Here is a 21,127-nt window from a genome sequence, read left to right on the forward strand (position 1 = left end):
GCAAGCACTCACTGCCCCAGATGGCACCCCTGGCGCCCCACTTGTGTATGCATTGCTTTCTGTATGCATGCTCAACCACAAACTAAATAAACGTGGAAGAAGAGACCATTCCAGAAGTGAAATCTTCTGCAACCTCTAGGCATGGCTCTCCTCGTTCCTTCGTGGCATCTCTGCCAGCACCTGCTCACCCTGAAAACTTCCTTGGGAACATTTCCCTGTGGTTTTGGTGAAAGTTAAAGGAGCACATTCGATTCACATCCAACAACCTGTGCACGTTGTGCTCGGTGACGCTGTGACAGCGCTCTTCCCACTTCCTGCCTGAGCTCCCCGTTTACAGGTTCCCTTCCGTCGTCTGAATGTTGTGGAGACTGCTGCCCCTTTGCTCTCCTACGGATGTTTGTCAGAGGACTGCGTCCCCACGGGGTGATTGCCCACTTCGTAGGCTCAACGATTCTTTGGCTGAAAGGGGATCCCCGGAGGTGGGGCAAGTTCCAGGTTTGAAGGTTGTCCCCAGGAGGCATAGTCTTTGGGGTGTTCCACCAGTCTCTATCAGATCAGCGGTTCTCAACCTTCCTCCTGCCGCGACCCTTTAATCCAGTTCCTCCTGTGGTGGTGACCCCCCCACCATAGATGTATTTTCTTCTCTTTTTTTTAAAAATTTTTTTATTTTAACAATTTATTGGGGCTGATACAATTCTTTTCACAGTTCATACATATACATACATCAATTGTATAAAGCACATCTGTACAGTCCCTGCCCTAATCATTTTTTTCTCTTTTCTTCTTTTACATTTTATTAGGGATTCAAACAACTCTTACCACAATCCATACATACACATACATCAATTGTAAAAAGCACATCCATACATTCCCTGCCCCAATCATTCTCAAGGCATTTGCTCTCCACTTAAGCCCCTTGCATCAGGTCCTCTTTCCCCCCAACTTCTCTCCCCATTCCCCCCTCCCTCATATGCCCTTGGCAATCTATACCTCGTTATTTTGTCATATCTTGCCCTATCCGGAGTCTCCCTTCCCCCCTTCTCTGCTGTCCCTCTCCCAGGGAAGAGGTCACATGTGGATCCTTGCAATCAGTTCCCCCTTTCCAACCCACTCACCCTCCACTCTCCCAGCATCGTCCCTCACACCCTTGGTCCTGAAGGTATCATCCACCCTGGATTCCCTGTACCTCCAACCCTCATATGTACCAGTGTACAGCCTCTGTCCTATCCAGCCCTACAAGGTAGAATTCGGATCATGGTAGTTGGGGGGAGGAAGCATCCAGGATCTGGGGGAAAGCTGTGTTCTTCATCGATACTACCTCGCACCCTAATTAACCCATCTCCTCTCCTAAACCCCTCTATGAGGGGATCTCCATTGGCCAACACCTGGGCCTTGGGTCTCCACTCTGCACTTCCCCCTTCATTTAATATGATATATATATACATATATACACATACATATATACATATATACACATACATACACACACTTATATCTTTTTTTTTTTGCATGATGCCTTATACCTGGTCCCTTGGGCACCTCGTGATCTCACTGGCCGGTGTGCTTCTTCCATGTGGGCTTATTTGCTTCTGAGCTAGATGGCCGCTTGTTCACCTTCAAGCCTTTAAGATCCCAGACACTATCTCTTTTGATAGCCGGGCACCATCAGCTTTCTTCATCACATTTGCTTATGCACCCATTTGTCTTCAGTGATCCTATCATGGAAGTGTGCAGTCAATGATATGATTTTTTGTTCTTTGATGCCTGGTAACTGATCCCTTTGGGACCACTCGATCACACAGGCTGGTGTGTTCTTCCATGTGGACTTTGTTGCTTCTGAGCTAGATGGCCGCTTTTTTATCTTCAAGCCTTTAAGACCCCAGTCACTATCTCTTTTGATAGCCGGGCACCATCAGCTTTCTTCACATTTACTTGTTCACCCACTTTGGCTCCAGCCGTTGTGTCATGGCTACTTCATCACTGCCATTTTGCTACTGTTATGAATCTGGCGATCCCTGTGAAAGGGTTGTTTGAGCCCCAAAAGGGTCACGACCCACAGGTTGAGAACCGCTGTCTTAGTCTGATTTCTGATGTCTGCACAGGTAGCCTAGTCCCCTGGGACTGATAGCAGACCATCCGGAGACAGGAACACCCAGCTCTGCCGTCCCTAACGCCAGCCGGGAAGAAACATGGCTTCCGTTTCCTCTTCTCTCATTCCACATTCACCCACTCCTGCAAGCTCAGCCACGACAGACAGCCACACCCCACCCAGGCTTTCTGTGACTGACCAAACTGATGACTAGAGGGGCCGGCTCAGAAATCCTACACGGAGACACAAACTGGGAGCGGGAGCAACAGGAAGCACTTCAATTCCAAAGAGGATTAAAAACAAAGTGTCATGGAGCTTAGGGCCCCTGGCTCCCCTTGAGCAAGTCTGCAAAACCGGTTTCAGTTAGAAGGCAGGTGGTGCTTATGCGCTGGCAGGGCTGCTGACAGAAACGCTTGAAGTTCATGGGTACAAAGATGCGCACAATCTGAAAGAGAGAAGGTCTCAGTCTGTGTGTGTGCTTCTGTGTGTGTGTGCATGTGTGTGTGGGTTTGAGGCTGTATGTGTATGGTGTATGTGCATGTATGTGGGTTTGTATTTGTGTGTGTGGTCTATGTGTATGTGTGTATGTATGTGTATATGTTTGTGTTGTATGTGTATGTATATGTGTGGTGTATGTATATATGTGTATGGTATATGCATGTGTATATATGTGTGGTGTGTGCATGTGTGTGTGTTTGTGTGTATGCATGTGTGTGGTGTGGGTATATGTGTATATATGTGCATATGTATATGTGCAAAGTGTATGTATGTGCATGTGTGTATGCATGTGTGTGGTGTGTGCATGTGTGCGGTGTGCATGTGTGTTTGTGTGTGTATGTATGTGTGTGTGCATGCGTATGTGTCACTGCCTCTCACCCCTCCGGTATGAAGAACCAGGTTTGTTGTTTGGACAATCTCCCTTTTCACAGGCAACACACTGGGTGGTCTTGTAATTGGACCTGACTGGCCACAATGTTTGGAAAGGACAGAGTACACATTACTCTTTCCCTGACTTAGAAAGTGCTGAAAGATAAGAGCCCACTCCCCACAGATGGTTTTTCTTTGGCTTTAGCTGGGAAGCAGTCGAGTTTGCCGTTCTGGTGGGAAGTGGGGAAGGAGGAGCAGAATTCCTTTCTCCCTATTGCTCTCCCAGAAGAGCCAGGGCTGTTGACTCTGGTCACTCCGCGGATCGGAGGATGGCGGCAGCAGGTGGCATCAGAGAAAGAATGGGAACCAGGATTTGGTCCTGGCTCTGTCCACGGCGCGGCATGGCTCAGGGCTGGCTTGTCACTGGGCAGATGCTGGTCCCACAGAGCGCTTACAGCCACCAGCTCCCACGGCTCCCTCGCAGAGTGTCCTCTTTCTACCTCACGTGAAAATGACTGCTCTGGACGGAACCACGGAGGACGCTGCTCCAGCTCTGGTGTTGCCATTGCTGAGTGGTGTGCGCACTTACCTCTCTGAACCCCAGAATCCTCTTGTGTAAAGGAAAACAAAACAAAACAAAAAGCAAACAGATACCTGGTCTGCCTTTGCCCTAAGGTGAGGGTGAGGATTAAATGAAACGAAGCCTGGAAAAGACGCTGACAACAGAGAGATGTTATCTCTCAGGCCTGGCATGCAGGAGAAGAGGGGACGGAGAGACAAGAAGAAGATGCCCGGAGAAGGACACAGGCCGATTCACGGGCCTTCTTTGGATGCCACTGTGTGTGTCCTTCTCTGCTCTGGCCGGGGCTTGGTCAGAGGAAACAGGTCATTTCAGACACTGGGGCTGTGTTCTCTGGTTTCTGAGTGGCCTGGGGTAGAAGGACGTGGACACTGTGACCCTCCTCACACCCTGTAACTGCCTCCCCGGGCTCCAGCGAGATCAGATGGGAAGGGCCAAGTTAGACTTCAGACGTCTGACCTTCCTTCGGACTGGGCTGGTTTCCGTGAGCCAATTAACTGTGTGGGAAGGAGTTCTTGAAAGGGCAGATAACAGAGGGAGGGGTTTTCCTGGGCAGCCCAGGAAAGGAGACTTTGACCTGGACCACTTCCCTGCTCTAGTTAGAATGCGCACGCCAGGCCCTTGTGCAGCGTAGACCTGTGCCCCAAGGGGCTGCCCTGGCAGTGCCTGTTGGGAAACCAATGACCAGGCTTGCCTTCTCGAGGTACTTCTGGGTGGCTTTGAGCCACCAGCCTTTAGCAAACCAGGTGGTGAAGCAGGCTCCAAGTGGGGCTGCGAACCTTAAGGCTAACAGTTCGAAACCACTAGCTGCTCCATGGAGTCAAAAAGAGGCGCTTTCTCCTCCCGTGAAGAGTTAATAGTCTTGGAGACCTACAGGGGCCCTTCTACCCTGTCCTCCAAGGCTGCCATGAGTCAGAATCAGCTCTGGGGCAGTGAGTGAGATTGTAGAGAGCAGGAAAAGGCTTCCAAGTTTGTGTCTCCCAAGAACTCCTGGACGAGGTGGAGTACTATATCGGTAGGCAGAGCTGCCCTCTGGCACCCAGGAAGTCAAAGTCAGTATCTGACTGAATTCCCCCGACCAGCTTCTTCCAGGCCCCCAAACCTCAGTCATGCTACAAGCTTTAGGGGGTGAAGATAAGGGTCTCTGTGTTCCAACTACAGGCTTCGACAATGAGAAACAAGTCAGGCTACACAGACCTGTGGGCTCTGGGCCTCGCCCATCTCCAAGGCAACCCCTGGCTGCCAGTGAATGCCAAGGCAGTCATGGGCTGATTCACCCAAGCCAGGAGGCAGAGCCTGGCATCTTCAGCAAGAACAAACAGGATCCCAGTCTCCACAGCCTCCGTTTCCACTCCTCTCCCTGCACCCTTGTCCCCCCGCCCCCCCTGTCACAAACCAAAGCTGGAGTGATTGCTGTCTCTGGGGGGCGCAAAGCCACTGGGCAGGACTCCTGGTCTGTGGAGGTCCTCTGACACAAGCCCCACCCCAGCACTAAACCGTCTCTACTCCCACCCGCAGCCAAACCCGCTGGGCCTCGCTCTCCTTACGGAGCGGAGTAAACGAGGAATTCATGGTGGAATTGAGCCATGCCAACAGGGCCACGCACGAGCAGTAGTTCTGCTAGAGACCGGCAGAAAGCTCTAGAAACCACAGCCCAGGAGAACAAAAGTCACCCCCCAGCGAGTGTGCTCGTCCTGGGGACTAGCTGGGCAGACACAGTTCAGGGACCAAGTCTCCTCTCCAGACAGTCCACTCCTGGGGCAGAACCCTGCTCCTCTGAAGTCCACCTCCTCAAAGGCAGCCCAGGGCACTGTCTCTAGGGCATCTCTCAAGTGTGGTCCCCAAGGGGAGGTGATGTTGCCATAGCAACCGTAAAGGCCCCTATTAGACATGCAAATTCACAGCTCTATCCTGTAGGGGTGGCTTAGACCCAGGGGCCCATTTACATGACCTTAGAAGCTCTAGGGCTCAGCATCCTGGGGATTCTGATGCCCACACAAGTTTGGGGAAACCTTGTTCTGGACTTCGTTTAAAAACGGACCCCCCCCAGGTCCAATGTGGAAAATTCCACTCTTGGGGTTCTGGTCCTGCAGAACAGCTTTCTAAGGGGCAGTGCTGAGCAGCAACATAGCTGCAGATTAGAGCATTTGCCTTCTCTGAGCCTCCCAGCCCAAGGAGGGCAAAGCTTACCGGGCCTGACATTTTACAGTCAGAGCTGTAGAAGGCAGGGCCAAATGCCTGAGTCCCAGCCAGTTCAGTCATCGGGAGTGGGCCTGGGACAGCTTTGGGCCTGCTGCCTGGTGACAGGAGAGGATACACAGAGAGGATACAGGAGAGGATACACAGAGAGGCGCTTGAAGGAAGCAGGAATTTGGAGGAGATAACTGACTGAGCCACTCCCTCTCCACTCTGAGCCCACTGGGCCCGCGCAGTCATAGTACAGGGTGCAAGCTGGGACCTGCGTTTGACTCCCAAATGCGCATTCAGCACCCACGCTTCTGCCCTGGCTTCTGCCCCTCCTCCCACAGGTGCCATACTGACTCAGTGGGCAAGCCTCACCCAGCCTCTGGAGCAGGGCCCCGTCGGTGAAAACTCCCCACCTGATTCCTGTAGCCTGCTATTCTCTCTAGCTCAGGCTGCTAATATGTACGAGGGAGCAGATACGCTTCCCAAACCAACCTATGAACAAATAGTCAATGAAAAAAAACATCCTGAGGGGTGGGATGGGGGAAAGAATACATGCAGAGCCTGCAGCCTGAATGGTGAGCTAGCTGACCTTAGGTTTACACCGACTTGAGACAATTCCGTTCAAGAACTCCTCTTGCACTCATTGGGGCAGGGCCAATGAAATGAAGAGCAGCAGTAGAATCTTTCTAGCATCTACTGGCTCGGGAAGGAGTACCCACCAAGGGCCACCAGACACGGCAGGGAGTGGTGTCCACACATCATCTCATTTCATCCTCCCTCACAGCCCTTCCGGTTGAGAAGGCGCAGGCACCCCACAAGACCCAGTCAGAGGCAGAAAGTTCAGTTGGAACGCAGGACTGGTAATCGGAGGTCCTCTTTTCCAATGTGCTCATATTCCAGCGGGGACCTTTAAGAACTTCTGCAGGGAGGGGTCGGGGAGTGGCCTGGGCATGGTGGATCTGGCAAAACCTAGGGAGACGTCCCTTCACTGTTCTCTCCCTCCTCTCCCTCTGTCTTCCACTGGGGCCAAAGGAGAGCAGACACCGCTGCTGAGACCCCAGAGGGGTGGTGGTCCAGCCCCCCCCACCCCCCGCCGGGATCAGCTCACCCTTCAGGACTCTAACTTCCCTGCAGTGCCCTAGAGTAGGAGGACCGGTGACTTGGGCTCTGTCCCTGTGGGATCTGGTCTTGGGGGATCCCAGTTGTCAGGAAAGTTGTAGGGAAGCAGAACGGATGCTCCTTTGGGATACGAGGCGAGCATGGAGGGTGTGTTTTTGGTCTGAGCCAAGTGGAGCCCCCCTTCCTTCGATTCCCTTGGAGAGATTCAGCTCCAAGTCGGGCTGCTCGGGTGAGCCCCTACCAACTAGACATCCTTGTGGGACATGGCCAGCAGGACGTCCCATTCCGCACCCACCTCCCCCAAGTGGGGGAGTCTCTGAAAAAGAACTTTGTAGGTGGATGGAGGGAGACACAAGGCCTCCCAATTCATATTCTGGAGAGAGAGGTCAAATGGTCGCTTGGAGCCATGCTGTGTGACGTGGCCTCACACGTGGAAGCAACAGGAAGATGCCAGTGACTGTCCAAGTTGAGGTCAACCTCAAGAGGACCAAACTTAAGCGGCGGGCTGGGAATCACAAAGCCCCGGTGGTGGTGTGGGTTGGGCCTTGGGTCTAACTGCAAGGTTGGTGGTTCCCCCGCTGCCCCTTGGGAGAGATGCGACTCTATGCCTGTGACTGATGTAGAGTCTCAGAAACCCAACTGAGGTTGGCTCTGCGATGGACCTGCCTCTGAGGCGAGGCGGCGGCTGTTTGGGTTCTTACCAGTAACCATGACAACACGACAGCAGCTATTGCCTGAGCTCTACGTGCCAGGCACACTGACAGGATCTGTACGATCACGTTATTCCTCGCCTGCAGACACGAGAGGCCTTACAGAGAGCCCCTCGTTGGCTAGCCCCACACAGGACTCTGCATTCTCCCCGGCAGCTCCTCCCCTCCCCGCCATGGCCCTGCTGCGGGTGGCTTTTTGCTTGCTCTTTTATTGCACCAGGGCAAGGTTTAGGATGGATATTCAAAACAAACAGAGCCTAAAAAGCACAAGCACTCATGAGAAACTAGGTCCTTGGGGTGGGGGTGCGGGGGGGGACGGGACCCGAGTCTTGCCAGTGGTCTTGAGCTGAGGAAGAAGACTTCTGCCTCTTGTAGCCACCTACTAAGTGTCTCAACCACTGAGAAGATGATGTGGTCCCTACCCAACCACACATGCAACTCACCATTCAAACAAGCGAAATCAGCATGAAGATGGATTTAAAAAGTGCCCTATGATCTCGTAAATACTTGGACACAGCTGTCCTGCTGGTGGGTTTGGGGTGGTCTCCTTTCTGGAGGTTAGAGTGCACCTCGTGGGTGACCCCAGTGTGCGGGAACTCAAGGCAGCTACAGCCCATCGCCTGGTTACGCCCTGCTCTTTGGAGCAATGTTTCAGTGTTCGAGCCTGGCTTCAGGCTGGTCCAAGGTATCCCCTGATCAGGGAACAATGCTTTGTAGGGATAAAAACATTGCACACGAGGCTGTGAGGATGATGTTCCTGAGTAGAGCAGCCAGTCCACAGAGAGAACAACATGGCTGGCCGTACTATGAGACATGATGCCCCTCAGTGACTAAGGGCGATACAGGGGACAGCACCAGAGACACAGTGTGGGAATTGCACCTGACCTGATCCCACCACACCGAGGCAAATCACTGGGGGAGTGCAGCGGAACAGCAAGGGAATGGAGTGGCAAGGTCCCCAGGGAATGCTGAAAGTGGACTTTGGGGCCAGGGCGTGGTGCCCCAACAGACTGGACTGGAAAACGCTCCTAAGGGCCAGCAAACGATCCCTGAACTAACTACAAGCTTTTCTCTTGTGAACTGTTTTGTTCTGTTCTTTGTCAGTGGTTTGTTTTTGTTGTTTTGTTGTCTGGTTGTATACTGTTGCTTTGTTTTCCTCTGTCTTGTTTTCGTGCATGTTAGTGACTCCACAGGTCTGTCTGAATAGGACAGGCTGGATGAACTACCTGGAGGAAAAACAACGGGACCGACAGTTCCGGGGGGACTTGGGGTGGGGGGGTAGGGGGGGTAAGGAAGTGGTGTTAACAAACCCAGGGACAAGGGAAAAACACGGGACCCCAAATGGCAGAGAAGGGGGAGTGGCAGGCATGGTGGGAAATGATCAAGGGTAAGGTTGCTTAGAGAAGAGGTATACTCTAGCCCAGGTGGCAATGAAGCATGGTAGTAGGGCAGGAGGAAAGTCAAGGGAGATGGAGGAAAGAGCTAGGAGTCAAAGGGCATTCATGGAGGTCTAGACAAAGACATGTACATGCAAATATATATAGGAGGATGGGGAAATAGATCTATGTGTCTATATTTATAGGTCAAGTATTAAGGTGGAGGAAGGACCTTGGGCCTCTACTCAAACACTCTCTCAATGCATGAATATCTTCTTTTATTAAATTGGAACTCTATGATGCTCACTCTCCCGACACAACGGCTGGAGCCAAAGTGGGTGAACAAGTAAATGTGGTGAAGAAAGCTGATGGTGCCCGGCTATCAAAAGAGATAGTGACTGGGGTCTTAAAGGCTTGAAGATAAACAAGCGGCCATCTAGCTCAGAAGCAACAAAGTCCACATGGAAGAACACACCAGCCTGTGTGATCAAGTGGTCCCGAAGGGATCAGTTACCAGGCATCAAAGAACAAAAAATCATATCATTGACTGCACACCTCCATGATAGGATCGCTGAAGACAAATGGGTGCATAAGCAAATGTGGTGAAGAAAGCTGATGGTGCCCGGCTATCAAAAGAGATAGTGCCTGGGGTCTTAAAGGCTTGAAGGTGAACAAGCGGCCATCTAGCTCAGAAGCAAAAAAGCCCACATGGAAGAAGCACACCAGCCAGTGCGATCACGAGGTGCCAAGGGACCAGGTATAAGGCATCATGCAAAAAAAATGATATAAGTGTGTGTATATATGTGTATATGTATATGTATATATATATACCATATTAAATGAAGGGGGAAGTGCAGAGTGGAGACCCAAGGCCCAGGTGTCGGTCAATGGAGATCCCCTCATAGAGGGGTTTAGGAGAGGAGATGGGTTAATTAGGGTGCGAGGTAGTATCGATGAAGAACACAGCTTTCCCCCAGATCCTGGATCCTTCCTCCCCCCAACTACCATGATCCGAATTCTACCTTGCAGGACTGGATAGGGCAGAGGCTGTACACTGGTACATATGAGGGCTGGAGGTACAGGGAAACCAGGGTGGATGATACCTTCAGGACCAAGGGTGTGAGGGGCGATGCTGGGAGAGTGGAGGGTGAGTGGGTTGGAAGGGGGGAACTGATTACAAGGATCCACATGTGACCTCTTCCCTGGGAGAGGGACAGCAGAGAAGGGGGGAAGGGAGACTCTGGATAGGGCAAGATATGACAAAATAACGAGGTATAAATTACCAAGGGCACATGAGGGAGGGGGGAAAGGGGAGGGAGGGGAAAAAAAAGAGGACCTGATGCAAGGGGCTTAAGTGGAGAGCAAATGCTTTGAGAATGATTGGGGCAGGGAATGTATGGATGTGCTTTATACAATTGATGTATGTATATGTATGGATGGTGATAAGAGTTGTATGGGTCCCTAATAAAATGTAAAAAAAGAAAAGAGGAGAAAAAAATGATTAGGGCAGGGACTGTACAGATGTGCTTTATACAATTGATGTATGTATATGTATGAACTGTGATAAGAATTGTATGAGCCCCTAATAAATTGTTAAAATTTTAAAAAAAAACATTGCACAACCAGGCTCCCAGGGAGAAGAGGGATGTTGTGAGGCGCGGCCTGCAATGAGTTACTTATTGCGCTGAGAGGGTTACTTATTGGGCTGCAAGGTGAGCCGTTCAAAACCCACCACTGCTCCCCACTGGAGAAAGATGAGGTGCTCTCTTCCTGCAGAGTCATAGTCGCAGAGACCCACAGGGGCGGTTTTAGTCTGTCCTGGAGGGCTGCTATGCGTTGGTGGTGATAGGAGGGCGGTACTGCCATGTCCTGCAAGCCCTCCGTGCGTCCAGGGAGAGCCTCCCCTGCTTGCTGCCTTCCTTAGGGCACTGAGTTTGGTTTTGATGGTGGTGGTGGGGCTGCCGCCTACCTTTGAGGTAGTAGATACTATCATCCCAGGTGACAGCTCAGAGAGGTCAAATCACTTGCCCACGGTCACAGAGCCGGAAGTATGGAATGACCTTGGGATTCAACCCGAGGGCCATCAGCATGTCCCCCAGTCTCGCCTATGTCTTGCTGGCTCACCCCTGGGGGAAAGGCAGGGTGTCGCTTCTCTTCTCTGGGTGTGGCACCGGGCAAAGACCCACCGGCTTTGGAAGGCTGCTGCGATCACCATCACACCGCCAACGTGCCCGTGAGCTTTTCCTCAGCCCTGTTTTCTGGAAATTGCGAGGCTACCTGGTTTGAACAAGTTTCAGAGTTGAGAAATCCTTTCTTCTAAGGACAAAGTCAGCATCATTTCCAAACCAGTGTCTTGGCGGAGCAAAGGTTCAGCTCCCAGGGTGTGCTGGGGCCAAGGAAGGAGGAAGCAGGGCCTCCTACTCCAACTCCCTCCAGGGCAACGTCTTTCTAAACAAGAAATGACATTCCAAGTTTCCACTGCCTGCTTGCCAGACGTGTAGCACACACCGGCCAACCCCTTAAGTCCCCTTTCTGCTGAAAACAGGCATTCTGCTCTTAAGCAAAGTCATCTGAGGTGGGAGCTTGTTTGGGGATGTTTTGCTTGAAATATTCAACCAGCACACATTTGTTTTCCATTGTGCACATATCACTGAGATGTCTAGCCACTTCTCTCTCTCACACACACACTTGAACTTACACATCAGTTCGTGCCAGCCCCCTCCAGGAAGGCGGTCCCCCTCGCCCGCCTGCATGCCCCTAGTGGTTGGGGACCCCTTTCTTTCACAAAGCTTTCAAACAATGCCATGCGAAGCCTAGATTGGCAGGGTAAGCAGAAGCACACGGCCCTGCTCAGCTGAATGGCTCTCCTCCCCATCACGGGATAAGCAGAGCACCAAGCCAGCAAGGGCAGGAGAGGCCAGGAAGAGGCCAGGTCTCCCAATGGTGGTGGCCTGTTATCCCTCTGCCATGGTCCCCACCTTCATTTCAGATGTCTTATTAGGTGCCAAGTACTCAAAGTTCCCTTAAACAAAATAAACTCAAAAACTCACTGCCATTGAGTCAATGCTGACTCACCGGGGCTCCCCTGTGGGTTTCAAGACTGTCACTGTTTATGGGAGTAGAAAGCCTCGTATTTCTCCCGAGGAGCTGCTGGTGGTTTTGAACCGATGACCACGTGGCTTTCAGCCCAACTCGTAACCCCGATCCCACCAGGGCGCCCGTATGGGAGTCCCCAGGTGGTGAACAGGGTCAGTGCCCTTGGCTGCTCTCCACACAGGGACGCGTTTGAGTTTATCCATACCAGCCTCTGAAGAAGAATCTATCTGGCGCCAACTTCTGGAAAAACCAGTCTTGAAAACCCTCTGGGGCCCAGCTCTAGTCTGCCACATGGCAGGAGTGGGCTGGGTGGCAACTGGCTTGCTGATATTAACCATCTGACCGATAGTTCACCCGACGGACGTCGTCTGAACGCTCTCACTTCATTTTCCCTAAGTGACCCAGGAGGTAGGCCATGTTGCTGGCTTTTTAGGATCAGGAAACCCAGGCTCAGGAGCAACTTGCCGGAGAGCGGACAGCAAATGAGTGCAGTCGAGAACTTGAACCCAGAGCCTTCTGGCAGCAAAGCCCCCCATTCTCAATCATTCATCTTTTTCCATGATTCAGTCTTTTCCTTTGAGCCTAGAACCAGAGCTTTTTTCGTGGGTGGTCTAGCAACAGTGAGGAGCCAGTCAGCCCGGACTCAAGGAGACGCCATGCAAGATAGAGGGAAATGCTGTCCTGTCCTGTGGCGTCTCCACCATGGTGAGGGAGCCACTGTGTTTTCCGTCACTGATTTTCAGAAGTGGAGCACCAGGCCTTTCTTCCTAGCCCATTTCAGTCTGGAAGCTTTACTGAGCGCTGTTTGCAGCGTCAGAGCTACATGCAAACGCCCACTGAGAGGGGGTTGATGGTGGCTGTGTGTGAAGTTCACTGGTTAGAAATCCAACTGGGTCTCCCGCATGGAAGGAGAGAATCGTACCAGGGAACCCCTGCCCCCCTACCCACCTACCCTGTACCAATCATAGCTCATCCCACTTCAGAGGTGGTTCCTACTACCCTGAAAGTTCCCAGGCAGCATCTGCAAAGGGAGGAGACCATACCTCGGCAACATGAAGGCGACAGGTGGCACCTCAACCCCCGAGCCTGGCTTCTTTCTGAGGAAGCTGCCGATGCACTGGGTGGGGGCCAGCGCTCCCCCCTTTTCCCCAAGCACCATTCTGCCAGCAAATGGCCCTGGGACCTTGGAGAGTACATCACTGTAGGCTTCTGAGCGCTATCTCCATGCCAGCCCATCCTGGGACTATAGAAGGAAGGCAACGTCCCGCTATAAGGAAGGAGTCAATGCCCCCCCCCCCCCCCCCGCAGCACTGGAAGAGATGCCCATGTTGATTTCAAATGAGTGTTCTGGGGTTCTCAAGGGTTACTTCGTGTAAAGGAATCAGGGCTATCCTCTGAGAGGCGTGGAAGAATGTAGAGCGTGGGAAGATCTGGCCAGGCTAGTGGAGGGAAGCTTTTAACTCTGCCCCACGTCACGGGCCGGGTGTTCACAGCACACTGGGGGAGCACAGGGAGGAGGGGCCTTTCAGTGAGAGCTCTGGCCTCTTGAAGAGCGGCAGTGGGTGAGGGAGTGGAGGGGGCTCCCTACTCCTAGACAGGACGCCTCACAGGTAGGGGCCCTGATCTGAGTGTGGGGCACTGGAATTCCTTACAGGGAGCTTAAAGGTACTTTCCCACGGAACCTTTTAGAAACACCAACTTCCTGTTGACTTGAAGAAAAAGCCAGGAGCTCACCTCTTAAAGGTCTGTGCCCAGAAAGCTCACCGAAAAGTTTGACGTCATTCTATCATTTATTGGGTTATTTGCTTGTCTCCAAGACTCAAATCGACGTAGATCAAAAAAGCCCCCAAACTATCAAATACTACAAAGGGGCCCCATGCTCTGAGTTTGACAAGAGGGTTCCGTTTTAGCTCCACTTCCCTAGCAACCACCGGGTGTTGTGGGGTTTATTTCCCTCTTTCCTGTTGTTGTCCGGTGCCATCGAGTTGGTTCTGCCGCAGATCAACACCCGACTCAGCCCCGCACCAGGCTCGCAGCGGTTCCTCTGTCGGAGCCCACCGTTGCCGCCACCGCGTGGAGGGCTTTCAGGTGCAGGGGCTGCCCATCTGTTGAACCAACCAGGGTGTCCGTTACCAGGGACCAGTCTCTTCGACAACACGTCCAAAGGATGTGAGGTGAAGTCTCCCCATCCTTTCTCCTACTTCTAGCTATACTTCTTCCAAGACACACGCGTGTGTTCTTGGCAGTCCGTGGTACTTTCGCTCTGCATTGCCAGCACCCTAATTCAAATGCACTGGCTCTTCTTCCGGTCTTCCTTGTTCAATGTCCACCTTTCCCATGCACATGCAAGTGACCGGAATGACCCTGGCCCGGGCCAGTCTTCAAAGTTCCATCATTGCCCTCAACACTTGGAAGAGATTTGATCTCTTGACCTCTGCTTCCACGAGCAATGACTGGGGGTTTCTGAAGTTGGGTATTCACATGGCTCAAAGGGTCTCCTTCCTCCTTGAGGCATTGAACTTCAGTGAGCAGCTGGGGCCTTCAGAGAGGTCTCGGGCCTAGGGCCTGCCCAGGCCTGAGAAGGGCTCTGTGAGATGAGTAATCATTGAGGGCTTAGTTTCCTAACGGCACTGGCAGGAGCTGCCATTTCAGCTCCTCTGCACAGACTTGTCAGGAGGGTCAGCAAGAATCCGTCTTCAATCCAGATTTCTGCCGCTCCTCCCGGTCCCCAGACCGCTTCAATCAAGGGATGAATAGACCCCCTCTACAAGACAAAAAGCTTCCGCTTCCCTGCTACTTAGCTCTGCTGCTCCATAGGAACTCCGAGCTTGGAGCTAGGGAGCCTCTTTGGGAGACCATTCTCCCAATCTCCTGGTCTCAGGGGCAAGACCAGGGAAGGTCCAGCCAGGCCTAGTTCCATTATGGTGCGAAGGAGGAAAAGAGAGCGCCCGAAACCTGCTGTTTCTGAACAATGACAATCACCCGGGCTGTGGGGGAAGCTAACCTCACAGGCAAAACTTGGCTGCAAAGCCCAGAAAGTTGGGTTCCTCACGCAGGAGAGAAATACAGAACCAAACCCATTAAATGAAGCAAAGTCCAAAGCCACTCCTTGGGCCATGAGTCAGCCGAGCATCAGAGTGCAGCGAGCTGGGGAGGCAGCTCTCCAGGCTGGGCTGTCCCCCATCCTCACAGGGATTCAGGAATCTCTGCTTACTGCTCTTCTCCAGGCTTCCCCCACCTCCCCTCCTGCGATTCCACCACGTGGTCACCAGGGAGTGGAGAGGCAGCCCGCTTCCTAGGGCAGGAGCTTCCTGGAACCCAAAGGGAAGAAAACAACATAGGGGTGGCGTGTGGTTCATCAAGCGAGGTTCCCTTCTCTTCTCGAAAAAGAAAGAAGGCAAAAATGTGGCTATTAGATATTCTTGGAGGTAGGTAGGTCCCACCAATTTGGGGGGGTGTGGTCTCTCTGAAGGTTGAGTCCCTTCACCTTGGAGGACAGCCTACAGTCCTTAAAAAACTCTCCCCAACTCCGTTTTGTTTTGTTTTGTTTGAGGTGGGAAAGAAGCTACGGGATGGATGTGATTATTAGAAAATCCTCTCACCTGGGGCCAGGATGCTGCTTTCCGCAGCTGCGCACCATCACTCGGTGGAAAACGAGGATGGCCCTGGGCCGGCGTGTCTGCATCCACAGCTCCCAGACGCAGATTTGAAACTTGCCATTGATGACCCCCTTGGTCTGCCGGATCCCTCCAGTGGCTCAGAGGTTTGCCCGGGGGGTGGAGGGCAGAAGTCCTGGGGTATTGCAAACAGTTCAGGCCTGGAGCCGAAAGGTTGGTAGTTTGAACCCGCCCAGAGGCATCCCCTGAAGAGTTGGTGATCTGCCTTTGGAAGGCCACAGCCTGACGACTTCACGGAGCAGATGGACCGATGGCCGCGGAGCGTGAGCAACATGGTAGGCATGGGCCTGCCAGGCTCTTACCGGGACTTTCCAACCCTGAAGCTGTGAAGTCACTGTTTGTCTGTATGTAAGAGGCAAGTCAGTAACTATTTCTGCAAATCTCGGTAGGACAGGCCTGTGGTGTGTCCCCAAAGAAAGACCCATTGCCTTCAACCCGCGGGGAGGGAGGAACACGGGGCAGGTCTCACAAACAGCTCAACACAGGTCCGCCTACAACGTGCTGTCTGAAGCCAAGGTAATTCAGGGACCTCGGCTCCTCTAGCCCTCCCAGCCGGACGAGATGCACTGGGAAGGCGGGCATTCTCTGGAAGGAAAAGTGCCTTTGAGAACCTAAGACGTTATTAAGTTCCACATCCTGGGACCAGTTCCCAGGCCACAGCTCCTTCTATCTTGAGGTGAAAGGAAGACAGGCAGGCACACACAGGGCACCAGGCTGTGTGTTTAAGAGGGGAGGGCAGATGCCCGGCCAAGCCTCCACTTGAAGGAAGGTGTGAGACGTGTGGTGGGGAGGTCTGCACCCACAAGAGACTCCTTTCAGGGGCTGCTCATGGGGAGGGCGGCCTCTCCACTAGGCTGCTGATCTGAGAACGCAGCTTGGGGCTCAACCAGAGCTGCTTCTTGGGGCACCTAAGAGCACGGTCTAGAACGGTGCTGTCGAGCACTCTGCAAAGAACGTGTGTGTGCGTGTGTGCGCGCACATGTGCATGTGTGTATGTGGATGCACCCCCATTACCTCAACCATTAGGAGTCGGGTCTTTGTGTTGACAACCATTGTGGACAAAGTAGGGCCACACTGCCGAGACTCTGAGCCCAGAGGAGCCCTGTTTTCCTTGGCAGATCAGACTGACTTCACCTTTCCCCGTGCCTGCCAGCGTGCGCACACACGGCCAGCGTCACAGCCTGCGCCAGCTGTCCGAGTGCCAAAGGTGGGAAGCCATTTTAGGAAAGCCCGACCGCCTCGCTCGGCCCCAGCATGGAAGTCAAACAACACTTGGGCCAAGCAGCAAGCCAGGTGGCAGGGGGGTTGCCATCGCCACCTCACCTGGTCCAGCAGTTTCATTCTGGGAAGTGCAACAGCACTAAAGCCAACCGTGTAGCCACACAGGAAAGGGGGCCGAGGTTCTGAAGCAGGATGTGCAGACGGGGCGGCAATGACTGAGGTTGGCTGGCACAGGGGAATAGAAAGAAAGATGGAAGGAAGGAAGTAACAAAGAGAGAACGAACGATCAAACAATGAAGAGGGGGGATGTTTGCAGACTCGGAACCTATTCCTGGTGTAGAGTCTCTGGTGGAGTGTCCACACCTCTCAGGGGGTTGCTCCCATCTTCCCGGTCCACCTCAATCTAATTACAACTAACACAGAACAGCAGTTGGACATTCACTGTGCACCGAGTCCTCGGCCTCTCTGCTTATTGCATTGGCTGTATTTTTCATTTAACCCTCTCGGCAACCCTGTTGGGTAGACCCTATCTGATGATGGGAAATCGATTCCAGAGGCAAAGCTCCAACCACTAGACCATACAACCACACGCCTTAGCGTTGTAAGGCTCATGGGCAAGGAAACAGAGTGCCCCCAAGCAGAGACCACCTCTCCTCAGCATTCATGGAGGGAACTGTGAGGGATGAGGGCCAAGAATGAAGACTCCAGAGATCAAGGTCAAGAGGGGAATGACTTGAAGCCAAGTTCAGAGGAGAAGTCTTGGTGTCTGACACACACTTTGATTTCCTGACTCCTGTTTTGGGTGGTATGGGAAAAGCCTATTGCTGTGGGCGGTGTGTGTGTGTGTGTGTGTGTGTGTGTGTGTGTGTGTGTTGTGTTGGGGTGGGGTGGATTGACTGGCAGCACAGGCTGAGCTTGATGGCACCTTCTGGAGATGTTTGTTCCAAACATCTGGTTTTATAGATGACGGCACTGGGGTCTGGAACCCACGGTTTCCAAGGGAGTGGCGGACAGGGCTGGATCAACACCCGGGCTCTGGATTTGCAGACCAGCGGCTCCATTGTGTTGCCAGGTAGCCTCTGTTAGGGACAGGGTATTCCTTTTGTGAGGAACACAGGGGAAAACTGCCTGCTTTTTCCATCAGTGAGTGAGGGCATGGGGTGAAAGTCGGGGCAAAGGGGCAGATGGGAGTGGCACAGGAACTACACTAAGCTCCTGGCATGTCCATTTTGAGGAAGCCCTCTAGGGGCAGGCCTAGGATTGGGGGGCAGGGAGGGGGGGAGCCATGGATGGGGAAGACACCCTTCTGGCCCCACCTTCTTCAGCCCAAGTCGCCTTGAAATAGCTGTGTCGTTTTTGTTATGCTGTCATCAGTAAGATGTTTGTCTTCTAAATTTTGGGGGGTGGTGTGGGGGGTCGGTTAGGTAGAAGGTCTGAAGGAAACACAGAAACACCTGAAATAGAGCTAGGAGTTTGGGCTACGGGGGCGTTGGAAGAACAGACTGATTGTTGGTTTGGCTGTGGGCATCTGAGGTGCTGCTGAGAGAGGGCAGTTGGCTCTGCCTGGGCTGTAAGAGTGTCCAGCAGGGGTGCGGGCTCACATGACCACCCCACTGCTGGCGCCTTTTCTGCCAGACTGGAACACTGCTGGCCCCTGACCCCACGACTGCTTGCTAAGGCCTATAACCAAGCCCACTGCCGAATAGACTTGGTTCTGACTCATTGATCTTGTAACGACAGCACGAAACTGCTCATAGGGCGTCCAAGGGTGGGATTCTTTACAGAAACAGACTGTGGCATCTTTTTCCCTAGGAGGGGCTGGTGGATTTGAACTGACAACTTATGGGTTTCTGTTAAGGCCCCTATCAGGTCCCAAGTGGGAAGTCTATCCATCCTTGGTCTGAAGAGAGGGAAGCAGTGACTTTGTCATCATCATTAGCCAAGCAGCTTCCTTTAAGAGATGCTATCTGAGAACTTGTTTCCACCCCTGGTCTCTTTCCACCTTACAGCCAGCCCTGCCTGGGCCAGGCTGTTTGTGGCCATGGACTTGAAACCTGTCTGACCTGAGTTCCCGCAGACATTTGAGGCCAGCCTGCTATATTTGCTACCATGTTGATCATCAGAAAAATGGGCCAGCGCTCCTTGCTCTGGCTAGGTGCCAGGTGCTGGAAAAGAAAGGCCTTTTCAGATTATGAAACTCGTACACAAACGGGCCATAATATTCCTTACCACCCTCTCCTGGGGGACAGACCTTCAATTCTATAGACTCCGACCGGGCGGGAGAACAATAGCCAATTCAGGAGAACACAGCGACGGCTCACCTGGCCTACACCCTGTCCATCACCAGATCCCCTGGGCAATTTGGGGGAGGAAATGAGGGCAGAACCAAAGTATGTTGTAGCCTTGGCTTGGTTTCTGATGAGCATGTGTGATCCCGGGGAAATCAGCCCCGTGTCTGGCTCTCAGCATCCTCTTTGTGAATAAGGGGGCTGGACCAGATGATCTCTAAAGTCAGCTCTAACCCTAAACCCAAACATTCCCAGAGTGAGTCATTCTGTTTCAGAAGATCTAGTGGACCAGCAGCAACTAGCCCAGGCAGGGCAGCTCTGAACAGGAGCAGAGGGGCAGGGTGTGGCCGGCCACTGGGCAAGAGACTAGCAGTGTCTGGGAGGTAGACATGGTTGACATGCTAGGTTGTTTAATAGGCTGGAGCATCAAGTCCACCCAGAGTATCCAGTTAGATACTTTCTTCTTCTGCCTCCAAAGAAGGAAAGGCCTGGTCAACTCCTTCCAAAAACCCAGGACTGAAAATCCTCTGATGCACCATTCTACTCTGACGCACACAGGGACCTGATGTCAACTGGCTTTCGGCAGGACACGGAGAGGTTGGATGATGGCTGGCCCTGGATGCCTCCCATCCGGTTCCAGCCTCAGTCATGGGACAGACGGTGGGGGGGGGGTGTGTGCGGAGGCACAAGTGGCCGTCTGTGGTACCCCCTGGCACCCAAACCCCGGATGCAGCCTAGGCAGATAGCTGAGGACTAACAGATACATCAGACTAGTCCCTCTGGGAAGATACTATTCTCAAGTGGTGAGAAAACTCTCCAAAGGATGTGGGTGGGAGGGGTGGGGCAGGGCCGGCCAGCCTTCTAACATCCTTTTCTGGTGCCAAATGCGTGGTGAGAAAAGGTCACCCAGTCTAGTGGGTCCCTACAGGGTGTCTCCAAAGCTGGCCACAGGCCAGGCAGGGTGATTCATGTGTGCCACTCTCACTAGGGTATGTGCTGGGTGTGGTGCCTTGCATGGGTCAGGCTAGTTTCTACTGCTTTCCACCCTGTCAGCTCTGGGAGGAGGAGTCAATCCTGGATTTGCCAGGAGGTTCCCGGGGTGGGGGTGGGGTGGGGCAGTGACCCACACTGAGGGAGCAAGCACTTTGTTGGTGACATGTGCCACCTCCCTTGCTTTTCCAAACCTCTGTCCTACGACGGGTATGCACTGCCCACCTGTGCATAGGGGAGTCAGCCACAGAATCAAGAGACAAAGGTGACCTATATTTCTTGCCTGTCTTTGAGTGGTTCCCCCTGCCCAAGAGAAAGTATGTGGCAGGGGACACTCTCCCTTTCTGTGGTCTCCCCAACTGTAGCAAAGCTGGCTGTGACCGGCTGCAGGTTTCCCTGGGGCACCTGCCCAGGTATGCTCTCTAGAGTGACCCTTCCCTCTCTGCAGCCCAGGCTCGCTGCTGGAGGGCTCCAAAGGAAGTGGCCAGAAGCTGTCCTGTGTGGGCAGTGGGAGGGTCCCCATCTGATCCCTCCTGGAACTGGCGAAACACTGGACCCATCCCTCCGGAGCTGGTGATAGGCATCTGGCCCTCCACTCCCCCTCTCCCAGAGTCCTCTCCAGGTAGATACTATCGCGTTTGAGAAAAACAAATGAAGACAAGCCAGTCTTTCAGGTAGCTCCCAGGGAGCTTTCTCACGGTCCCACAGCGAGAGCCAGCAAACAAGCAAGGGAGAGAAAAGAAGGGGCGCGCGATTCAGCTGGGAGTGGAGGGTCCCGCTCTCCCTTTGGTTGCCCACGCAGGAAGAGTTGGGAAAAACACTTCTTGCCCAACTCTCTCCCACTCCTGAGGCTGGGTACAAGTGCCCCAAACTAACTTCTTAGCTGATCACTCCAGGCGCCACCGAGGCACGCAGAGCCCCCGCGCC

General features: G+C 53.1%; 1 protein-coding gene across 1 annotated transcript in view; it reads right to left on the minus strand.

Moving 5' to 3' along the window:
- CD9 (CD9 molecule) overlaps positions 1-21,127 on the minus strand; it is a 47,466-nt gene that overhangs the window by 25,699 nt on the left and 640 nt on the right. The gene's annotated exons all lie outside the window — the stretch shown is intronic.

The sequence above is a fragment of the Tenrec ecaudatus genome, chromosome 6 (genome assembly GCF_050624435.1).
Source record: "Tenrec ecaudatus isolate mTenEca1 chromosome 6, mTenEca1.hap1, whole genome shotgun sequence".
NCBI classification, from domain to species: domain Eukaryota; kingdom Metazoa; phylum Chordata; class Mammalia; order Afrosoricida; family Tenrecidae; genus Tenrec; species Tenrec ecaudatus.